This window comes from Arvicanthis niloticus, unplaced genomic scaffold, assembly GCF_011762505.2.
Source record: "Arvicanthis niloticus isolate mArvNil1 unplaced genomic scaffold, mArvNil1.pat.X pat_scaffold_1080_arrow_ctg1, whole genome shotgun sequence".
NCBI lineage: Eukaryota > Metazoa > Chordata > Mammalia > Rodentia > Muridae > Arvicanthis > Arvicanthis niloticus.
The window spans coordinates 34,953-45,892 of NW_023045091.1; the positions used below are offsets into that span (position 1 = coordinate 34,953).

General features: G+C 38.3%; 1 pseudogene across 1 annotated transcript; it reads left to right on the plus strand.

Moving 5' to 3' along the window:
- The first annotated feature begins 5,699 nt into the window (after window positions 1–5,699).
- On the plus strand, window positions 5,700–10,432 carry LOC117701442 (olfactory receptor 2B8-like; annotated as a pseudogene). Its single transcript, XR_013108325.1, has 2 exons — window positions 5,700–6,938; window positions 9,422–10,432. The product of XR_013108325.1 is annotated as an olfactory receptor 2B8-like (transcript).
- The last annotated feature ends 508 nt before the right edge of the window (window positions 10,433–10,940 follow it).

Sequence of the window (10,940 nt, forward strand, 5' to 3'; positions counted from 1 at the left end):
AGCCAAAACAGTAATTACTAAGAAAGAACTAAAATAAGTCATGTAAACACCCAACTTATTCCTAGAAACCCCAGCACTAAGGGGGCTGAGCTGCAGAACTATGCATCCCAGGGCAGCCTGGACTACACCGTGAGATGCCATCTAAAAACAACACAAGCTAAACAACAAACAGCCCTAAGAACTGAGCAGGACATGAGGCTCAGTGCTACTGGGAGCACCTTACACACAGGCTCCCTCCCAGCACTGCAACAGGTAAAACAAAGCACCTGAAGAAAGAAAAAGGAGAAATAATAAAAAGAAATGGCTACTTGGAATGCTGAGGTAGGTGAATCAAGAGTTCAAGGTCAGCCTGGGAAACTAATGAGATGATTTGCAAGTAGAAAAAAATTAAAGAACTGTGTTGTCCCTTCATAAGAAAGCACTTCACTAACATGCACAAAGCCCTGGCACCAAAATTAAGATAGATGATAGATAGATAGATAGATAGATAGATAGATAGATAGATAGAAAATAGACAGATAGACAGACCGACAGATATTCTGATATTTGTGCTAAGCAAAGAAAAAAATAAGGTAATTCCAAATACAAGGAATAATGGGAAAAAACAAATTATTAAATGACATGATTTTTTTGAAGGATGGGAATGCACTGACATCAGACATCAAGCACCTGCTCCATGTGACAAGAAGAGAATGTTAGAAACTACTGAAAATGCTGTCACCAGAGCAATAGGCATAGAAATAATGACACATAGAATTTTTGTTGGAAGGAGAAGTATGTGAATATTATTGTTTCTACTGAGAATTTTAAGTTAATGGATGAGAGAACTCAGACAGATTGAAATGAGCTGGACATAGTGTCTCACACCTTTAATTGCAGTGAAAGGGTGAGACAGGAAGATTCCCATGAGCTCAAATGCCAGGGACAATATACTGAAAACTATCATTTTAAAAAGGAAATGGGGATTGGGTAGCTTTGATTCTATTTTTCTTCTTGTTTATTTTTTTCAGATTGAGGGCTTAAACTTAAGTCTTCAAATGCTCTATCACAGAACTATACCTCCAACTCCTCCTCTTTTTCTGATAGGAGACACTTGAACATATGTTAGGCTATGGATATAGGGTTGATGACCATAGGGCAGATCAAGTATAACTGACTGACAAGATCTTAAAAAACACTGAGCGATAATACAGTTGATAGCATCATCGAAAAACTTACTGGGTCATTAGCACAAGCACCAAGTACTATGGGGGTAAAGACCCAGAATTATATACTAAAGAACCTCTTCTGAACTCAGAGGAAGCATGGTTCCCAGGAACTCTAACCCAGGCAGTATCTTAGGTAAGCAGACAGCATCGTTCACCCCAAACAGGGAGTAACTGGGGCCCACAAGGACCCAGGAAATCACTCCCAGCCCAGAGCACTGGCTCCCTTTGGTCTGGGCCAGAGCACTGAGCAGATCTTGGGCGGCAGCTTTGCCCCCAATCTCTAAGAACCCAGAGGAAACGGGGCTCCCAGAACTCTAACCTGGGCAGCATCCTGTCTGCCCTTGAGCAATGAGCAGATTGTGGGCCCCAGCGCTTACCCAGTAGTTACAGCCACCCCACAAAGTTCTGCTACAACCAAGATAATAGGAACGACAGGCTCCAGTCAGGGACAGTGCAGGTAGCACTAAGGAGATACAGATGGCAAAAGGCAAGCACAAGAACATAAGCATCAGTAACCCAGGGTACTTCGCATCATTAGAACCTAGGTCTCCCACACTAGAAAGTCCTGAATTCCCCATATCACCAGGAAAACAAGATTCAGATTTAAAATCACTTCTAATGATGATGATAGAGGACTTTAAGAAGGACATAAATAACACTCTCAAAGAATTTGAGGAGAACACAGGTAAACAGGTAGAAGCCCTTAAAGAGGAAACACAAATTTCCCTTAAAGAATTACAAGAGAATAAAAGCAAAAAGAAGGGGGGGCATGGGATAGGGGTTTTCTAGGGAGGGGAAATGGGGAAAGGGGATGGCATCTGAAATGTAAATAAAATATAAAAAAAATTAAAAAGACAAAAATAAAAGAAAAAGAATTAGAAAAGAACACAACCAAACAGGTAAAGGAATTGAACAAAATTATCCGGGACATAAAAATGGAAGTAGAAACAATCAAGAAATCACAAAGGGAGACTACACTGGAAATAGAAAACCTAGGAAAGAAATCAGGAGTCACAGACACAAGCATCACCAACAGAATACAAGGGATAGAAGAGTGAATCTCAGGTGCAGAAGATACCATAGAAAATATCAACACAACGGTCAAAGAAAATGCAAAATGCAAAAAGTTAACACAAAATATCCAGGATATCCAGAACACAATGAGGAGACCAAACCTAAGGATAATAGGTATAGATGAGAGTGAAGATTCCCAACTTAAAGGACCAATAAATATTTTCAACAAAATTATAGAAGAAAACTTCCCTAATGTAAAGAAAGAGATGCCCATAAACTTACAAGAAGCCTATAGAACACCAAATAGACAAGACCAGAAAAGAAATACCTCCCGTCACATAATAATCAAAACACCAAGCGCACAAAACAAAGAAAGAGTATTAAATGCAGTAAGGGAGAAAGGCCAAGTAACATATAAAGGCAGACCTATCAGAATTACACCAGACTTCTCACCAGATACTATAAAAAGCTAGAAGATGCTAGACAGATGTCATATAGACCCTAAGAGAACACAAATGCCAGCCCAGGCTACTATACCCAGCAAAACTCTCAATTACCATAGATGGAGAAATCAAGATATTCCATGACAAAACCAAATTTACACAATATCTTTCCACAAACCCAGCATTACAAAGGATAATAGCAGGAAAGCTCCAATACAAGGAGGGAAATTATACCCTAGAAAGAGCAAGAAAGTAACCCTCTCCAACAAATCCAAAAGAAGATAGCTACACAAAGATAACTTCACCTTTAATAACAAAAATAACAGGAGACAACAATCACTGTTCCTTGATATCTCTTAACATCAATGGACTCAGTTCCCCAATTAAAAGACATAGGCTAATGGACTGGATACATAAACGGGACCCAGCATTTTGCTGCATACAGGAAACCCACCTCTACCTTAGAGTAAAAGGCTGGAAAACAATTTTTCAAGCAAATGGTCCTAAGAAACAAGCTGAAGTAGCCATTCTAAAATCTCCATCCCGAGAACACAAAGGTGGGGACTCATGGCTCCACCTGTATAGGAAGTTGAGGGTGGCCTTGCCAGGCATCGGTGGAAGTGGACAGCCTTGGTACCTGAAAGTTTGGATTCCCTAGTGTTGAGGAATGCAAGAGCAGGGAGGCGGGAATGAGAGGATGGTGGGAGCACACCCACATAGTAATTGGAGGGGGGCAATGGGGTAGGGGGTTAGGCATCAGTGGAAGTGGAGAGCCTAGGTGCCTGAAAGTTTAGATTCTCTGATGTTGGGAAATTTGAGAGCAGGAAGGCAAAAATGGGATGATGGTGGGAGCACACCCTCATAGAAACTCCCAGAATTATATGGATTAGACATGACAGAGGCAGGCCGCCAGAAGACTAGATTCAAGAATTCAAACAAACAATTATCTTAATACTAAAATTTGTTTTGAGAATTGTATATATTGCAGAATACATAGCCTTGGTGTATCTACTCATCAGGCAAGCTGAGCAGATATGCTCGAACCTCTAATGTCCTGGAATTCCATCTGGATGCAGTGAAGACAATGTCAAAGGCTTATCAATTTATTCTTCCCCCAACCCCTCTTCTAATATCTCAACACCCATAATCAGCTTGAAGAAGTTAATGAAGAGTTGGTGCCCCTATTCCCTGGGCTTGGGGACTGAGGTAGTTAATATTAGGCTGTCTTTCTAGGGAAAAGTAGTGGTTTTGGTGGAACAGGGAGGATTAGCTAGGATTTATTGCATAGCCATAATGTACTGGTAGAAATATGTATAATTGTTATTAAGATATAGTTATAATTTCTTAAATGGTACAAAATTTACTTTTATTTCCAATTTAAGATTTTCATTGGTACAAGCTTCTTATTACTATAAAAGTGAGATCAATATTGTTACTATCATAGGCATTGCGCCTGTATAACACATTTAGGAATACAAGGCTTAGACCCAGTTCTTCTTTAACTTTTTTAACTTATTTGAGATGGTTAGCCTGTGAGTTAAGGGCCTACAGCAAATTCATGGCTTTGAGTTTATTGTTAGGGTGTTTTCTATATTTTCTTTAGAAATAACTGGTAGGAGTTAACAGACAACAGTCCAGATTGCCTTACATAAATAGTTGGTTTTCAAAACATCAGAAATCCACAGAATTGATGTTACAAACTTTTCTGTATTAATGTTCATTTTGATTAGAGACCTGTTTGCTCCTGACAGCTTCCTGTCTTGGATTCTAAGAAGAAATTGAGCATCTTTGGAGTTATGTGGTGAGACAGCCACTAGGCAAGAATTGCCTCTTTCCATCTACAGACAAATCAGTGTCCAGAAAAGGACACACTTGCAGAATAGTCGACTGATTATATCTGCCAAGACAGAGTAATCAGCCCTTAATAATTCTGCATCACTAGGTCAGTCATATGATCCTGGGCCAGAAGGCTGAAGATTGGATGCTCCAACGTTCTGTAGTATAGGGACTGTCCAGGTGTTCAGCAGTCTCTATAAATTGGCTATGTTTTAGAAGCTATGCTTTGTGCTTCCCGTAATTTCAGTTAACTCAGTCATTCTGTATTTCTGATGGGGTTGAAAACTTATAGTCTCATAGCCAATCCTTGCTATTTACTTTGAGAGAAAAGATTTGAGAGGATGGTTTTCAGCTGACATTCATTCTAAAGCCAAGAAAAAAAAGCCAGGTTCAGAACTAAGTCTTTTATTTAGGAGCGATGACAAAGGTTCTGCTTAGTCAACAAAATGATGGACTGGGTATTAGGTCTATCTTGCACCTTACTGACATAAATTGGTATAGTTATGCTCTAACTGTATTTTGAGAGAAAAGTTTTATTTTAACAGGAAGGGTGATATGTAGGAGGAGCTAAGGTGGGAGGAGTAAGGAGAGGAGGAGTAAGAAGAGGAGGAGGAGGAGAAGAGGAGGAAGAAGAGAAGAGGAGGAGCTAGGTGATGAGAGAGAAAGAGGTAGGGGGGGGAGCCAGACATGGAGGCAGATGTTCACATGTCTCCACCAGTCAGATAGTTGATTTATCTAGGTTGGGTATTAGGTTACACTTCTGATTGATATTGAGCATTACCAAATTTATAAAGCCATTGGTTAACATTTAAAAAATTGTATAAAAGCAAAAAGGAGAAGGGGGTATGGGATAGGGGTTTTCTAGGGAGGGGAAATGGGGAAAGGGGACGGCATTTGAAATGTAAATAAAATATCCAATAAAAAAGAACCTCTTCTAGGTAGAAAAAATATTTCTGAAAAGTGAAGAATTTGAAGATTGACGCTCTGAAAGGCAAACATTTCTCCTAGATACATCAGATGGAAAGGAAGTAGAGTCAATAGGGTCACCATCAATTTGGCAGGAAAAAATGGATTCTCTGTTGATATTACCTCTCCAGAGCCTTCCACTTTGGCTGCTCCCTGGAGACTATCAAACTCTGGATACCTGAACAGAAGTTAATGAATTACATGGGGCAAGACACTCTTGGGGCTACAGAAATTAAGCACATCCTCATGCATCTCACTCCCCAAAGTGATCCTGGATCTTGGTGGCTCATAAAAAGATTCCTTGGATATAACATTGGCCCTTTTATTCATGGGCAGACTCCACAGAATTCAGTTTCAACTTCTGTTTTGTTGTTGGACTCTAAAATGTATGGACAGGCTTCCTGCGAAGCCCCTAGGGGTGACACAGGTTATGCCAACAGTAACTTTTGAAGAGATTGCTATCAAATTCAAAAGCCTGAGTAGCATTTGATCATTATCCATTTTCAAAGACCATCCAAAGGACAACATATTTAAAGCATATTTTCATGTGAAGTCCATATTTATTCTAAGAATTCTATTTTACCTATCCCCATCACATGATGGGGGTATTTTGCCTAATATTACCTTTCCCATCAACATCAGTCTTTGGGGCTCAAAGACCATCTCTCTTCTTCCAGAAGACAGCTGAATGTCTGCAATCTGTTACTCATCAACAGAGGATTCCATATTTTCAATCTAACACCAGCCCAGCTGCCACCCAAGCCAGCTAAGACTGTCTTTTCACTTCTGATTTAGACCCAATAGAATCCTGGGTGCTACCTCGAGTAATAATATCTGTACATATGTTTATTAATGTATATGCATATGCAAGAAGTAAAGGGGTGTAAATATTTTCTATTCCATTCCAACTAAACTTCAAGGGGCAACTCCACAGGTCTTAAAATGTGCAATCTGTACTGATTTCAATCTTTCAGTTGTAGCAAAGATGTGTTATAAAAAGCTGTAGCTGGGTATTCCTGGAAAATGACTTCCACAGCATGTGCACCAGAAGCTATAAATATTATCTAAATCATGGTCAATACATCTCATTTATAAACTTGAAATAGGCTAAAACTAATACATTCACCTTTAGTCTTCCTGCTCCATGGGAATGAATTTAAAGTAGGAAAGCATTGCAATTTGACATACTAAGGTACTTTCATGGGTTGACACTCTCCTGCACCCCACCCATCAAAGCCCACAGAAATCCTAACCTCTGGTCCCTGCTTTTGCATATATAATTAAGCTAACACAACTTAGTTAATTTAGTTAGGCCCAATATAACCATTAGACTTATAAGGAAAAAAAAAAAAAAAAGAAAATGCCATTTAACTTGAAGACAGAGATTGAAACTCTACAGGTACAAACCATGGAATTTCAAGGAGTACCAGCAAACCACCAGAAGGACAAAATGATGCAAGAAAAGATTCAGGTTTGTAGAGAATTCAGAGTGATCCCAGCCCAGCTCATACCTTGATTTTGGACGTATATGCTTCAGGACTGTGGAACAACAATTTTCAGCTCATCCTATTCATCGTGGGCAGCCACAGACAAATAACACACCTATATAGAAATGTTTCTTAAATAAGCTATACTAATTTGATTCTGCCTTGTGATTACAATGAATTACATATGTTTCATCAGAACATATGCTTCTCTTGGTTCAGATTATCTTCTATGAATCACTGGGATGAAAATCATTTTAACAGCATGTTCTAGAATAAGCTAATACACCATTTAGAAAAATAATAGAAAAATAACAGACTTTTCTAAAATTCTTCAAGAGGCTTCAGCTGTGCCTGGTAGGCATTAGAAGCTATCTCTTTGTGACTTTAAAGAGAAGAATCAACGGTAAGTGCCAACAGCATTCAAGAAAACAAATTCTTAGGTTGATGTCTTAAAACAACTCTGCTAATCTGAAAGAAAAGGAAATTAGAAATCCCATTGTTGTTGGAGAATGTACTTTTCCTAATGAGTTCTTAGTCAAAATGGGATGTTAGAGCTATTGAACCTATTTGAGTTTCAGTAAAGAACAAAAAAGTAGTAAGATCAACTCTTCTATTTGGAAATAGAAACAGTTGAGAAACAGGAGTGGGGATGCAGACTTTAAAATCTAGAGACTTATTAATGAAAGATTTATACTTAGAATGCAAATATTCTACTCCTATTTTATTGGATTTTATAATTTATTCCAAATTATCTTTTTTATGACAGTAACTATCCTTCCACCTGTTTCAATCATTGAAAAGAATATAAAAAATCAGGGACCCAAGAATCTAACAAGAACAGTAGACAGAAGGTAAAGTACCTCCTGGACCCATCAGAAACCTTGCCAATAAAAAGATTATATTTAAAAAAGGATTAACACAGTCTTACAAGATTCCATACAAGACAGCAATAAAAAACAAACTACTTAACATGTGATTACTCATGACTGCTTATCAACATCCATCTCTAATACATGGAAGGAAATTGAAATGCAACATCATCTTTCCAAACAGACTGAGTTTTGCAGTCACTAACCTTTCCCTTCTACAGGAGATAATGCAACTATTACATAGCTATTGTTCAAAGTTTTCCTCCAGTACAGCTAAAACTTTCAGTAATCTGTGCCCATTTTAAAGACACAGTCTCATCTAATCCCACACAGCCTTGAACTTTCCATGTAACTGGAGATGGCTTTGAAAACTTACTCCTTCTACCCAGAGATTACATGTTCGAATTTACCATGAGCAGCCAGCCTATGGCCATTTTGAAGCTTATATTTTTATTTTATTTTATTTTATTCTAAGCTTTTATTTTTATTTGCTCAAGAAATTTACCCAGACCCATTTTTATTTTCCTGCTATGTAATATTGAAAGCATTTTTAACATTTTAAATTATCATGCAAAGCAACTGATTTCTATCTGATGGCATTGCTATACATATAGGTCACTATATTTTGTTCTAATTCATTTCCCTCCTGTATTTACCAGACCCATTTGTATGTTATAGTTATGCTGCTGTTAGGGATGGAGATGTAGCTCAGTCGTAGAACTGTTCAGCATTCTGGAGACTCTGGCATTATGTAGTACTAAATATGAATCATGAGAAATCTATCAGAGAAAGGAATGCAGTAGGGACTTCAGGGCCAGTAATTTAAATAGGAAAAAGATTCTTTTATTAAACTGATATTTTTTTAAAAAAATTATCAGAGTAAAAAGTTGAAAATGCTATTACACTGAGAATTATTTTACTTATAAAGTGAGAGACAAGAGCAAGCATTGGATAAACAGTCCCCAGTTTTTTGTTGGATGGCACCAATGGTGAGGAATCAAGGTTGATATCCTGAAATCTAAATCATTTGCAGAGGTGGTTTTCCAATCCTTAAAATTCTTCTTCATTGTGGAGCCTGTAATATTCCATTTGCATATGTGTTAATATGCATTGTTCTACTGTAAGTGGTCAAATGTTATCTTTTCTTTTCTATGAGCAGACAAGAACTACAAAAACAATTCTGACATATTTCAATTAGTTGATGAGACCCAAAATGGAAGATTTAAGACCAAAACAAACTTGTAGCTTATTGAGGAAATATTGATTTAATTTTGAGACACTCAACTCTCTCTAAGGTTCATCCAGTCACAAAAAGGCAGGGCTCCCAGAAGTTGTGAGGCTCTGCTGTAGATTTAGATTAAACCCTTCCTTTGCCATTTATCAGGTGACTGAACCCAGAGAAAGAGCTGAGCCTTGTTAAAGCTTAGTACACTCACGTTCTCAACAAAGGTAACAATAAACATTGCTCTTCTAAGTAAACACATAGAACACGCTGCTGCAGAGGAAATAGCAACATATTAGCTTCTCACAAGCAAAACAACAAAATGTGACCAGTTTCCCTACTGTATTTACTAAATAAAGTGAATTTTTATTTTCAGGAGAAGAACACAGAATAATTCCCCAGCTAAGAATTAGATCTCTTGCTTCCCACCGGTAGACTGCAATGAACAGAGCTAATGGCAGCGTCTTTTCTGGATTTATTCTTCTGGGCTTCTCCAACAGGCCTCAGCTGGAAAACAGCTCTCTTCGTGGCTATGTTGCTCATCTATTTCTTGAGCTTCCTAGGCAACGGCACCATCATATTGCTGTCAGTTATAGACCTTCACCTCCATACCCCCATGTATTTCTTCCTTTCTAATCTCTCCTTTATGGATCTTTGTTTGACTACTTGCACAGTCCCTCAGACACTGTTTAACTTCAAGGGGAAGGACAAGACCATCACTTATGGTGGCTGTGTGACCCAACTCTTCATTGCCCTGGGACTTGGGGGAGTAGAGTGTATACTCTTATCTGTGATGGCTTATGATCGCTATGCTGCTGTTTGCCGACCACTCCACTACATGGTAATCATGCACCCACAGCTTTGCTTACAGCTAGTTATAACTGCCTGGCTCACAGGGTTTGGCAATTCTGTGGTACAGACAGCATTGACCATGACTCTTCCCCTCTGTGGCAGAAATCAACTGGACCATTTCTTCTGTGAAATTCCAGTGATGCTGAAGCTAACCTGTGCTAATTCCTTCATTAATGAAGCTGAACTCTTTGCTGTCAGTGTCTTCTTCTTGGTGGTACCCCTCTCACTCATATTAGTGTCCTATGGCTACATAACTCATGCAATTCTAAAGATCAAGTCAGCCCAGGGGGAGGAGGAAGGCCTTTGGAACCTGTGGCTCTCACCTTCTGGTAGTGATTATCTTTTTGGAACACTCATCTCCATGTACCTCCAGCCTCCCTCCAGTTACTCACAGGATGTGAACAAAAGCATGGCCACTTTTCTATACTCTGGTGACTCCTCTGCTGAATCCCTGATTTACACACTGAGGAACAGGGAAGTCAAAAGTGCATTAAGGAGAATACTGGGAAGAAGGACAGATTCGAGAAAAAGTTAATGCAAGGGCTTACAGTCCTAAATACTTAAGCACTGGGAGACTTCTGTGTATCTAAAAACTAGTTTAAGTGTAAGGTAATAAAGCATCTGTGTACCAAAAGCACTATTTTGAGCATTCAATTGGGTTGATAGATGAATAAATGATTAGAGATAAATGATAGGTATATAATTAGACATCAAATCAGAGAGAAGTCTTGTTACTATGGAGTTAAACCTTATCAAGAGACTATCAGTAAGGTAACATAAATTAAATGTATTATATATTAAACTTCTGTGTAAAATAAACAAATATAAGTACATAAAATTTCTGTATAACCATGTGGAGTTTTTTTTCACAAATTTAATCTAGCATGTGTTATGTAAAATGCTTGTAAATTTAGTACTAGGGATTAAAAGTCAGAGTATCATTAAGTTCAAAGCCAGGCTTTGGCTAATGAGTGAGTATCAATACATAGTAAGAGTAAGAGCCTACCTTTACAAATATGCAATCTAATTGGTGAATTCTGAAG